Below are 14,367 nucleotides of genomic sequence, written 5' to 3' on the forward strand. Positions count from 1 at the left end.
TTGCTTCAGATTTAAATGTTTCCCATATTTTTTTCTAAAATTGTGTTCCACCCTAGTGCATTAGCCAACTTTTGAGTCTATAGATTTTGTAAAAGTCTATCAAATTCTGTCCAAATCGAGTGATATTTAAATGTATGTATTTGGGACAAACCTTTAGATATAGCACCCAACACATTTGACGGATGTTATATGGTATCGAAAATTGAGATCTACAAAGTGGTGCAGGGTATAATAAGTCGGCCCTGCCCGACTTTAGACTTTCCTTACTTGTTTTTTACTATGAATGTGTGTTATTAAAGACTTAAAGCTAGAAAAGAACAGTACTTGGTATAAACGAAATACACGGGGTGTTGGATCAAAAATTATTTTTTTATTGCAGAAATAAAATTTTTGTAACAAAAAAATTTTTTAGTGGTGCTAAAAAATTTTCTTTCGTTGCAACACTTGTAGTACCTACGAACATTTTTTCTTTAAGAAGACTTTATAAGAAAGGATATTTCGTTCATCTAAAACATCCTTCAGGATGTGTTTGATAATATATATTTTCCATCGCAGTCTCCAAGCCGTTATCATCTATTAATTTCAAGTAAACTTATTTTGAATTTATGAACAAATTTCTTTTCGCTTCCATGGAAGTTCATGTTTTTGTTGAATTTAGGTTAGGTTAGGTACTTAAGGCTCACTTAGACTATTCAGTCTATTGTGATAGCACAGTGGTGGACATCTCTCTTATAACAGGTCAGCACTCATGAGCGGAATAGTCGAAGTGAATCCGAAATAACCGTTTGCCTAATATTAACTTCCCCATGAAGTAAAATAAAGTTAAATTGTCTGATGTCTCTTTTTTTAAGTGTATTATCAAACCCATGAACAGTTGATTTACTATACCTCAGTATGATTTATTTCGCGTATATCACCTCTGTATTTTTTGTAAATGGACCACCTGCAAAGCTGTCACAATCAAACGTTTCATTGTGGTCACACTAGCTAAGACTAATCTGACCAAGACTGCAGCAATTTAGACCAATTTAAATTTTTAGAAACAATAGATTTAAAAATAGTTTAAAGAATTCTATAAGAATAGAGACGAGGAACAAGAGCTATTGGTCTATTTCGGACATTTGCGTCGACTGATTTGTCAATTCATTTTAAAATCAACAATTTCTCGTTGCAGTTCAGTGGGTTCCTTCGGCTGATGCTTTGAAAATGGATCGTAATGAAATTTCTGACAACAGGTAAACTGTCAACCATTCCCAATCTGTTCACCATACAGCTATTGAGGCTGTAAATTAGAAAAAACAGTTTTTTTTTTCTTATAGTTATTTTTAAGATTCAATTAACTAAAAATAACAAAATTGAGTCACCAGGCCAAGACATGGCGAATAGCGTCATCACATCATCGCTGTTAAACCAAGTCGCTGCAACACAGCCACGGTTGCCACGCGTGCCAAAACTAATTTATCAACATTTTACCAAAATTAGACCAAATTTACAAAAAACAAATTTATTTTGAAGTTTTTCATCAAATTTTTGACAACATTTTATTTCTATTGAAAATTTTGTCAAAATTTTATTTCTATTGAAAATTTTGTCAAAATTTTATTTCAATAGAAAATTTTGTCAAAATTTTATTTCTATAGAAAAATTTGTCAAAATTTTATTTCTATGGAAAATTTTGTCAAAATTTTATTTCTATGGAAAATTTTGTCAAAATGTTATTTCTGTAGAAAATTTTGCAAAATTTCTATAGAAGGTTAGGTTATGTGGCAGCCCGATGTATCAGGCTCACTTAGACTATTGTGATACCACAGTGGTAAACTTCTCTCTTATCACTGAGTGCTGCCCAATTCCATGTTAAGCTCAATGACAAGGGACCTCCGTTTTATAGCCGAGCCCGAACGGCGTTCCACATTGCAGTGAAACCACTTAGAGAAGCTTTGAAACCCTCAGTAATGTCACCAGCATTACTGAGGTGGGATAATCCACCGCTGAAAAACCTTTTGGTGTTCGGACGTAGCAGGAATCGAACCCACGACCTTGTGCATGCAAGGCGGGCATGCTAACCATTGCACTACGGTGGCTCCCATTTCTATAGAAAATTTTGTCAAAATTTTATTTCTATAGAAAATTTTGTCAATTTCATATCTATAGAAAATTTTGTCAAAATTTCATGTCTATAGAAAATTATGTCAAAATTTTATTTCTATGGAAAATTTTGTCAAAACAAAATTTTTTTCTATAGGAAATTTGGTTAAATTTTATAATATGGTCAAAATTTTATTTCTATAGAAAATTTTGTAAAAATTTTATTTCTATAGGAAATTTTATCAAAATTTTATTTCTATAGGAAATTTTGTCAACATTTTATTTCTATAGAAAATTTTGTCAAAATTTTTTTGGTAATTCCGAAACGTGCGTCCATCCAACCATCTTGCAGTCTATAGGGCTTTGCCCAAATAAATTTGACAAACATTATTTTCCTCTGTTGGTTAAGCTACACTTGTAGTTTAGTCAATGTATGGTTTTAAGCTGAAATCAAAAAAACAACAACAAAATTTTATTTCTATAGAAAATTTTGTCAACATTTTCTTTCTATAGAAAATTTTGTCAAAATTTTATTTTTATAGAAAATTTGGCAATATTTTATTTCTATAGAAAATTTTGTCAAAATTTTATTTCTGTAGGAAATTTTGTCAAAATTTTATTTCTATAGGAAATTGTGTCAACATTTTATTTCTTTAGAAAATTTTGTCAAAATTTTATTCTACAGAAAATTTGTCAATTTTTTTTTCTATAGGAAATTTGGTTAAATTTTTGTCTACATATAATTTGGTCAGAATTTTATTTCTATAGAAAATTTTGTCAAAATTTCATTTCTATAGAAAATTTTGTCAAAATTTTATTTCTATAGAAAATTTTGTTAAAATTTTATTTCTATAGAAAATTTGGCAAAATTTTATTTCTATAGAAAATTTTGTCAAAATTTTATGTCTATTGAAAATTTTTTCAAAATTACATTTCTATAGAAAATTTTTTCAAAATTTCAGTTCTATAGAAAATTTTGTCAAAATTTCATTTTTATAGAAAATTTTGTCAAAATTTTATTTTTTATAGAAAATTTGGTCAAAATTTTATTTCTACAGAAAATTTTGTTTAAATTTTATTTCTGTAGAAAATTTTGTTAAAATTTTTATGGCATTTTATTTCTAATTAAATAAAGGAAAGTTCATAATCGTTGCTTAAAAAATATTTTTCTTTAAATTTTGGACACAAAATTTGCATCCTTCTCATGCATTTGAAGTAGGGAAACTTATACTTAAAATAAAGAAACACATTTTTGCTTTAAAAAATAATCTTTGAATTCACTGAAATATTGAATATTTGAATTAAAAATAAAACATCTTTAAATATAGTCAAAGACTAATAATAAGTCAAATTGTCCCTAATATAAAGAAACACATTCTTGGTTTAAAAAATGAATCTTTAAATTAACTAAGATTTTAAATTAGAGATTGAAGAAAATATTTTAAGATTTAGATTAAGGATGTTGCATGATTTTGTTTGTTTTTTTTTTCGCTGTGAAGTGTCTGTTATCGTTTGGATCTCTAAGCTGATATTTATTGCTTTTCAATCGGTTTATTAATGTATCACTAACAGAAAATGGAAAATACAATAAATACTTGGATCCAAAAATTTGACATTCCCTTAAGGATTGTCGCATCGATGCCGAGTCAAAGGTGAGGTTTCTTTAAAATAAAGACAGTTTTTACGGAGTTATCTATATACAAAAAAATCTGATTCAATCACAATATGAATTGATACAATTAATTTTTGAATTGAAATTTCTTCAATCACAGAAATGATAGTATATTAATTGATACTATTAATTTTTGTGATTGATTATTGTTTCAATTAAAAAAATTTGTTTAATCAATTAAATTTTTAATTGAATATTTTTTAAAACTCAATTAAGTGTTTAATTGGAAAAATTTTTGTGCAATTTTTTTCTGTGTAAAATAAAAGTAGGATACATATCTCATTTATCAAAAACATGTTTAAAGATTTTTTCTTTAAATCAAAAAAATTTTCTTTATTTAAAGGAAAAATTGATTTAATTCAATGGCATATGACTTTAGCGAAGGGACGCAAATTTGAAACTCTCGTCTTCAAAATATAATGAAAAAAATTAAGGCAAAGTCTTTGAATCCAATTCAATTTTTTATGTGCACACATATTTAGTTTAAGCCCACAGTTATTCAAATTAAGATAAATAGCCTATCATCCACAGACGCCACTGTGGGAATTGACAAAGTGAAAAAGACGTCATTACAGAAACCACATAAACACCGACACATAAATGAAACGAACAAGAAATTTGGTCAACATTTGGCAATAAAATTATTGCAAATTCCTTGTTTATTTTTTTTTTTTTGTAATTAATTGCCAGGCCTCAAAATATCCTGAAACAATTCATGGAAGACCCGACTAATGATGAACTATTAAGGATAGCATTTTTCAAATTTTCCCCTTCCTTGGATATGAATCATGGATACCAATTGATAATTTAGTGGGCGGCGGATGATTGGTGGTTGTGGGTGACATTTCTATTTTTGCACTCGAATGCATTAATGACTGGATAGAGGAATTTTGTTGGCGTTGAAGCGTTTTCTTCAAATCTCGAACACAAAATAAATCGTCTTAATAATTGACTTGTGTCAAATATACCAAATTCGAACAAACAAAAAATTAAATTCTTTAGAAGAAAGTTGAATGACTTACTATCATAATATAGACCTTGGCAAAAGCTTTTACGATGTTGACATGAAAACTTTGGGCTGGATCTATAAGCCATAGATATTTACAAAATTTGGAACTATGTTACACAAGAAAAAAAGATTTTCATATACTGCAACCAATTGATTGAATACATACCTATATAAAATATATCGCCAGGAAATGTTTATGGATAAGTGTCATACCTGTAAGAACAAATAATAGAATTTTATTGTATTAGTTTAGAGTATAAAATTTATGACTGTAAATGTGAAAAATATATCTAAGATTTATTATCATAAAATACATTAAACTATCTTTAGGTAGGTACTACGAGGACAGTTCGGAAACTTCTTAGCCTAGCACAAAAAGCGCGGTATAAACAGACAAAAGTTAAGTGTTTTGGAAGCTTCCATCTCTCTTATGAACACATGTTAAATTTTGTTTCGATCTGGCAACTCCTTCATATAGAAACAGGTGTTCAAAAAAGACGCATCCGCAATTTTTATACCCTGCGCCACACTGTGGAACAGGGTATTATAAGTTAGTGCATATGTTTGTAACACCCAGAAGGAGACGAGGTAGACACATGGTGTCTTTGGCAATAATGCTCAGGGTGGGTCCCTGAGTCGATATAATCATGTCCGTCCGTCCGTCTGTCTGTGAACACATTTTTGTGATCAAAGTCTAGGTCGCAATTTAAGTCCAATCGCCTTCAAATTTGGAACATGTTCCTTATTTGGATCAGAATAGAACCCTATTGATTTTGGAAGAAATCGGTTCTGATTTAGATATAGCTCCCATATATATCTTTCGCCCGATATGGACTTATATGGCCACAGAAGCCAGATTTTTGGCCGAATTTGGTTGAAATTTTGTACTAGGAGTACAATTAGTAGTATAGTCAAGTGAGCAAAATTTTATTGAAATCGGTTCAGATTTAGATATAGCTCCCAGTTTGACAATTTTTAATTAGTATGGCTCTAAAAAGTAATTTTCTAAAATATAAAATTCCCTGTAAACAGCAGTTCACTTTTGCAAGAATTTCGCCCGATTTACACTCGTATGACCACAGAGGCCAATTTTTAACTCCGATTTAGTTGAAATTTTGCCCAGGGAGTAGAATTAGCATTGTAGCTATGCGTGCCAAATTTGGTTGAAATCAGTTCAGATTTAGATATAGCTCCCATATATAGCTTTCGCCCGATTTACACTCATATGACCACAGAGGCCAATTTTTAACTCCGATTTAGTTGAAATTTTGCACAGGGAGTAGAATTAGCATTGTAGCTGTAGGTGCCAAATTTGGTTGAAATCGATTCAGATTTAGATATATCTCCCATATATAGCTTTTGCCCGATATGGACTAATACGGTCCCAGAAGCCAGAGTTTTACCCCAATTTGGTTGAAATTTTGCACTAGGAGTACAATTAGTAGTGTAGTCAAGTGTGCCAAATTTTATTGAAATCGGTTCAGATTTAGATATAGTTCCCATATATATGTTTTGCTGATTTCAACAAAAAATGGTCAAAATACCAACATTTTCCTTGTAAAATCGTCACTACTTAGTCGAAAAGCTATAAAAATGACTCTAATTTTCCCAAACTTCTAATACATATATATCGAGCGATACATCATAAATAAAATTTTGCGAAGTTTCCTTAAAATTGCTTCAGATTTAAATATTTCCCATATTTTTTACTGACATGGTGTTCCACCTTAGTGCATTAGCCGACTCAAATTTTGAGTCTATAGATTTTGTAGAAGTCTATCAAATTCTGTCCAGATCGAGTGATATTTACGTGTTTGTATTTGGGACAAACAAGTATATATAGCCCCCAACATATTTGACGGATGTGATATGGTATCGAAAATTTAAATCTACAAAGTGGTGCAGGGTATAATATAGTCGGCCCCACCCGACTTTAGACTTTCCTTACTTGTTTTACAATGGAAAAATTAGAAATGCGTGCTGTCATTAAATATTTACATAAAAAAGCTTTAGCGGGACAAGAAATTCATAATGATATGGTGAATGTGTTATGTGAAAGTGCTCCTTCATATGCAACAGTATTTAAACGTGCTGAATTTAAACGTGGTCGTACAAGCATTGGAGATGAACCACGTAATGGACGTCCAAAACCAGCAACAACAACAGAAATTGTAGCCAAAGTGCATGATATGGTATTAAATGTGCGTGCTAATTTTGAATAAAAGAAATTATGAACATTTTTTAATTTAATTTAGTTTGGCTCCCCGATACAAGGGATGCAAAAAATATGTTTGTTGAAAAGTCTGATATTTTTACATGTCTCCTTCGCAACTTCAAGTTATTCGGTGTTTGCGTGGTCCATAATGTTCATTCAAGATTATGTTGCATCAGCGAACGAAAAGTTAAAGTTTTGACAATTTTTAATTAGTATGACTCTAAAAAGTCATTTTCTAAAATAAAAAAATGGCCCTTTGCTGTCAGTTCCTACAGAAATTTGTTAATTTATGAAAGGTTAATTATGAGCAAGTTTAGACCGTCACGAGTAGTACATAGTTATTTTGGTTTGGAGTCTCCCATTGGAATAAGTTTAGTTTTAAATTCGTTAACAATTTTATGAACAATCCTGAGAATTCAAACTTCTTCGCTGTATTGCTGATATGATTGAAGTATTTTGGGTTTGCGACGTTTGTTACTTTTTCCACATTTACAAAGCGTATGTGACGTTTACAACTTTTCGACAGTCGCAAACCTAAAAAAGTTTGATACAGGTCATCTCTGTTGCTAATATCATGGGCATTTCAAATGATCGCGTTGCATGAAGAACTACAGATGAAAAAGCTTTCTGCAAGATGGGTTAACAATCGATCAAAAACGCATAAGAATGAACATTTCTCAAGCGTGTTTGGATCGTTTTAAGCGAAATAAAATGGATTTTAAGCGTCGTTTCATAACTGTTGATGAGACATGGATCCACCACTATACTATACCATAGACAAAAGAACAATCCAAACAATGGACTGAAGCTGGAGGAAGTGCCCCAAAGAAGGCCAAAACAACTCACACTGATAATCGCTGAATAAACTCTGCTGTTCTAAATGTGCATCGAGTTGTACCTTTAAGACATATTCCGTAATCTTCGACAAAATTGGTAAAAGCGATATGGGTCTGTAACTGTCTGCACGCAGAGAAGGAGAGAAGGAATGATCACCTCAAACATGTTTCAAGAGCAAAATGTTATTTTTGTATGGTGACCATGTAATATGTTTGTCACTAAAATGTTATTTTCTCGTCAAATATAACCTGCTTGCCGAAATTAGATACATGATTTCCGAGAAAATAACATGGTTGCGAAAACCATGTTACATGGTCACCACCCAAAAATAACATTTTGCTCATAAACATGTTTGAGGTGATCATATTCCTTCTCTGGGTGTGAGCGTACATTATCCGATTTCTTTCTTATAGGGTTAATTTTGGCTGTTTTCCAATTAGCTGGAAACGTCGAAGTCATTATAATGGTATTAACCAAATGAAGTAGCATGCCACAGATATGTGGAAAAATTATTTTATAAAATTTTAAAGGGAGACCATCATTGCCATTGCATTCGACTTGATAGGAGAAAAAGCAGTAATCAACTCGTCATGCGAGATGCAACTAAAGGAAAAACCTCATTCGCTTTCAGCACTACCAAAAATGTGGTCTGCTTCTCCTACCGTATTAAGCTGATTCTGCAAAAATGCAGAATTCAGTTAATCAACATCGACTATATTACAATCGCGCGTATCCGTACCAATCAATCCGTTTTCCCGTATTATCCCCCAAAACGCTTTCGGACCCTCACAACGCTTAAACATTTCAGTGTGGCACTTTCTCTTCTCCCTGCTTTTGCGGCCTTAGCCCTATTTCTTGCCCCACAATAAGCCCTCCAGTTCTCCTGGTCACGGTTCGCCAAAAAGGCACTATAGGCCAGGTCAGACAATGATTGACTAGAGCGCACACTAGGGGATGTAAGCCAATTAAAGGGTGATACGGTCAAAATTTGGTCAAGGGAAAACACGTGTAAATCGGTGAAATCGTTTATTTAAAAAATCAAATTAAATTTCTTTTTCAAGTTCAATTAGTATAAAATTCAGGACAAATATTCATTTAGGCTTTCGCTTTTCCAAATCCGAATTGACGGGCCCCACGCTTGACACCTGCCATCAGATTTTGTACAGCCACCTTGTCCACCTTCTTCGCCGCAGAAAGCCAGTTTGCCTTGAACTGCTGCTCGTCCTTAGCAGTTTTTTTGGTCTTTTTTAGGTTCCGCTTGACAATAGCCCAGTATTTCCCAATTGGGCGGAGCTCTGGCGTGTTGGGAGGGTTCTTGTCCTTGGGAATCACCTGCACGTTGTTGGCGGCGTACCACTCCATGGCCTTTTTACCGTAATGGCAAGATGCCAAATCCGGCCAAAACAGTATGGAACAACCGTGTTTCTTCAGGAAAGGCAGCAGACGTTTATTCACGTAAATTTCTTGGTTGACAGTCCCGGAAGCTATGAAAATGCTGCTTTTCAAGCCGCAGGTTCAGATGGCTTGCCAAACCAGATACTTCTTTGCGAACTTTGACAGTTTTATGTGCTTGAAAATATCTGCTACCTTTCCCCTTCCTTTTGCCGTATAAAACTCCTGTCCCGGAAGCTGCTTGTAGTCGACTTTGACGTAGGTTTCGTCGTCCATTACCACGCAGTCAAACTTCGTCAGCATCGTCGTGTACAGCTTCCGGGATCGCACTTTGGCCGTCGTATTTTGTTTATCATCGCGATTTGGAGTCACTACCTTCTTGTAAGTCGATAGTCCGGCTCGTTTTTTGGCTCGATGCACGGTTGTAGACGATACACCCAGCTTATTTGCGGCATCTCGGAGAGAGAGGTTAGGGTTTCGCTTGAAACTACCGGCAACTCTCTTTGTCGTCTCAGCGGCTTCCGGTTTTCGATTTCCCCCCGATCCAGATATCCTGGCTGTCGACAAACGTTCCCCAAACACTTTAATTACATTTGTAACGGTTGATTTGGCAACTTTTAGCGATTTTGCCAGCTTTGCGTGCGAGTTGCTCGGATATGCCCGGCATTAGAATATTCAACTGGGTGTCAACATCAGACGACAATAGAATAGTGGAAAAGTCAGTTGACATAATATGAGAATGTAATACATTCTCATCGTAATTCTCATAATCATAATATTCGCAATTACTATTGTGTTGTGGTCTCAAAAAAAAAAAAAAATAAATGATGTACGCACTGAAAAAAATATTGTCGTGAGGTCAAAGATTTCATGTCTTTAACATACGAATGCAAACTTTGCTTAGCATAGAAGACGCATTTCTCTAATATAAAGTTTTTTCCTTGTCCAAAAGTCGATAAACTTTTCAATGAAGTCGTATAATTAAGTGATTTGACTTAAAAATGGGTATAATAAAATGAAAGAAAAAATGTTTGGGCTAAGGTCAACTTGACTCTAATAATTCAGAAATATTCTTTAAATTTTATGAAATTGTCTTTAAATTTGTTGTCTTTTTGCATCTTGACTACAAAGCAAAAAAATCGTTCAAATATACACTCAAAAAAAGATTTTGACCTTCCCTTAAGGATTTTGGTATTCATTCCGAGCCAAAGATGCGGCTTCTTTAAAATAAAGACAAGTTTTACGGAGCTCCCTGGCTTTAAATCTAGGATCAATAAAATTAAAATTGGATACAGATCTCATTCATCGAGTTTTTAGTTCCCTTTTTCGATACACAGAAAAAAATATCACCAAAATATTTCCAATTAAAAAGTTAATTGAATTTGAAATTTTTTTCAATTAATAAATTAATTGGTACAATTAACTTTTTAATCAAGATAGAAACATTAAGTTAATTAAGTCAATGATTGAAAATTTTAAAATTTTTAATTAAAAAGTTAATTGATACAATTAACTTTTAATCAAGTTCGGAAGACTAAGTCAGTTTATGATGATGATGAACATTTTTTTAAATTTTTAATTAATTTTTTTTTCAAACAATCAATTGTTAATCCAAATAAAAATTCTAAGCCAATTCAGAATTTAATTGAAAATAGTTACCTTTTTTTAATTAATAAATTAATTGAGTTTGCAATCAACATCAATTAAATTTTTAATTGAATCAATTAAAAAATTAATTGAAATATGGCAATGAAATCAATTAATTTTTTAATCAAGAATTTTTTCTATGCCCAATTAAAACTGTGATTGATACTATCATTTTCGTGATTGAAGACATTTCAATTAAAAAATTAATTGGATCAATTAATTTCGTGATTGAATCAGAAAAAAATTTTGTTGTGTGTATATTAATAAAAGTATTTTTGTACAAACAAATTCCAATTTCAAAATCAAAATTATACCAGGTACTTCAAAGTAAAAACAGTTTTCTTAATGCTAAAAAAACTTTAAATCAAAGATGCAAATCTTTAAAATAAGTCTTAGCCTATATTTGAAGCGTTTTTATCTTAAATTTAAAAATTCAATATGTCAGTTGAGTTAAAGACGATTTCTTTAAATTAAAAATGTTTTTCTTTATTTTAAGGAAAATTTGCCTTACTTCAAAGATCTACAACTTCAACAGAGAGACGCAAAATTTCATGATTTGTGTCCTAAATTTAATGGAAAAAATTTTTGAAGCAAGGATTATAAACTTTCTTTTAATTAAAATGTCATTGTTTTAAAGAATTTTGTCATTAGCACTGCGTAAATTTTGAGTCCTAAAATTTAAGTTGGTCAATATTAGGTCAATATTTTTTCAGTGTAGGACATGTTTTTCAAAACTTTATTTTAAAGACATTTTTACTTGAAATAATTTAAATAATAAGTATAATTTCTACTGGAAGTCAATTCTTAATTTGGAAAATAAAGTTGTCGTTAGCGCGTTTTTAAAGGACTTTGATAGCATATGAAGAAAAAAAGCTGAAAAAGCGAAAAATTAAAATTAACTTCCTAGAACATGCTTTTTTCCAGTGCGGTTTGTAAATCATTTTACTGCATATAATTTGGATTTACAAAATATAGACCCATAAAAATGCAAACGGAAAATTAAAACGAGACAAACATGTGTCCAACATGACATTTGAAAAGGCAATTCGTTATAGACAATTCACTACCGCAAATTACAGAGAAATGAATTCAAACAAAATAATATTGTGAGTAATAATTTGTGTATTATAGATATGATGGAACCAACGGACGAACGAACCAACAAACAACACCAATGAGTGCAATGACATGGAGATGCTTTAGGCCAAGGTCATTGCATCATAGAATGCAATTCGAGCCAAAATTGTTCTTTAAGTATCGCTTATATAACATCAAATGTTCCCCCACATATGGAAAATATATTGCAGACATCATTTAATCGAAATCGAATCAGAAATGAAAGCATCGCAGCGCAACACAGCGGCAGGCAATTCACCTCCAAGAGTGGAGTGACATAACACATGGAATACGTGTTTTCTTTGCAGGCTGCTGTTTAGTCGATTCGATATTGCTGCCTGGCTGGCTGTTTGTCTAACTGCTGAAAATGTGAGTGGCTCGACCGCCGGCTACTAGAATATTTGCCTGGGTAGGTGTGTGTATTAAGAAAGTTCGGGTCTGTTTATAAATATTATAGTCTCGTAGCTGTTGTTTGACATCGAAATAAAATTTATTTATGGAATCCTAATAAAGAAAAAGTAGGTAGATGAGGCATCCAAAAACAATTTTAATGTGATGTGATTTTCAGTCTCCCACTTTCATCGTTTTATTATTTTTTTCTTTCTTTTATTCTAGATTTGTTGCAAAAGCAACAGCGACACCTACACCACTCATTTAGAAATTAACGCCGCACAGTGGGACCAATGAGTATTGATTTGATGTCATCGGAAATATGAGTTTTACACTAAACAAAATAATTTAACAGTTGAGAAAATTGAATTGCCTTATACGAAAATTGAATCAAATTTTACTTCACTTATTGAGAATTCAACAATGCATTGATAAAACAAAGAAAATATAATGTAACCTTGTATTTTATTTAATTACAATTTACGAAATTATTCCACACAAAAATTTTTTTTCTGATTCAATCACAAAATTAATTGATCCAATTAATTTTTTAATTGAAATGTCTTCAATCACGAAAATGATAGTATCAATCACAGTTTTAATTGGCCATCAAAAAAAAATACTTTATTAAAAAATTAATTGGTTTCATTAGCAAATTCCAATTAATTTTTTAATTGATTCAACATCAATATGTTGTTTGCAAAATTCAATTAATTTTTTAATTAAAAACGAAACTATTTTTAATCACTATACTATATTTCAATCACATTCTATAACTACACAGAAAAAAATATCACCAAAATATTTCCAATTAAAAAGTTAATTGAAGTTGAAAATGTTTTCAATTAATAAATTAATTTATACAATTTATTAATTTATTAATTTATAAAATTTATACAAAGTTAATGAAGTAAATGATTGAAAATTTTAAAATTTTCAATTAATAAATTAATTGATACAATTAACTTTTTAATCAAATTCAGATGACTAAGTCAATTAAAAAAGTGATGAACATTTTTTTATTTTACACAGAAAAAAATTTCACGAAAATTTTTCCAATTAAAATTTTAATTGAGTTTTAAAAAATATTCAATTAAAAATTTAATTGATTCAACAATTTTTTTAATTGAAACAAAAATCAATCACAAAAATTAATAGTATCAATTAATTTTTTAATTGGTTCAATTAATTTTTTAATTGACCTTCAATTAATTCTTTAATTGATACTATCATTTCTGTGATTGAAGACATTTCAATTTAAAAAATAATTGGATCAATTAATTTCGTGATTGAACCAGAAAAAAATTTTTTTGTGTGTATAATAAAAAATATATTCCAAATAAAAACTATGAGCCAATTCAGAAAGTAATTGACAACATTTATCTTTTTTAATTAAAAAATTAATTGAGTTTTGCAATCAATATCAATTAAATTTTTAATTGAATCAATTAAAAAATTAAATGAAATTTTCTAATGAAATCAATTATTTTTTTAATCAAGAATTTTTTCTATGCCCAATTAAAACTGTGATTGATACTATCATTTTCGTGATTGAAGACATTTCAGTTAAAAAATTAATTGGATCAATTAATTTCGTGATTGAATAAGAAAAAAAAATGTTTGTGTGTATTTTTAAAACTTTTTAGTTCGATTCAAAAATTGATTGTTTCCAAAAATTTGTAATTAAAAATTTTTAAAAATATCCATAAATTTTTAACTGACTTACTCTTATGAGTTTGATTACACAGAAAAAAAAATCACGAAAATTTTTCCAATTAAAGTCTTAATTGGGTATTAAAATCTATTTAATTAAAAATTTAGTTGATTCAACAAATTATTTTTTTTTAATTGAAACAAAAATCAATCAAAAAATTAATAGTATCAATTAATTTTTTAATTGGATCAAAAAACGTTTTTGATATAAACAAATCGTCTTTAAATTAAATTTAAATTGACTCTTTAAATTTGAGATAAAAACCGCTTCAAATATAGCTTATGACTTAT

General features: G+C 30.5%; 1 long non-coding RNA gene across 1 annotated transcript; it reads left to right on the forward strand.

Moving 5' to 3' along the window:
- The first annotated feature begins 12,274 nt into the window (after positions 1 to 12,274).
- LOC142236932 (uncharacterized) lies at positions 12,275 to 12,836 on the forward strand. Its single transcript, XR_012722264.1, has 2 exons — positions 12,275 to 12,491; positions 12,589 to 12,836. It is a non-coding gene; the product is annotated as an uncharacterized LOC142236932 (long non-coding RNA).
- The last annotated feature ends 1,531 nt before the right edge of the window (positions 12,837 to 14,367 follow it).

This window comes from Haematobia irritans, chromosome 4 (assembly GCF_050003625.1).
Source record: "Haematobia irritans isolate KBUSLIRL chromosome 4, ASM5000362v1, whole genome shotgun sequence".
NCBI lineage: Eukaryota > Metazoa > Arthropoda > Insecta > Diptera > Muscidae > Haematobia > Haematobia irritans.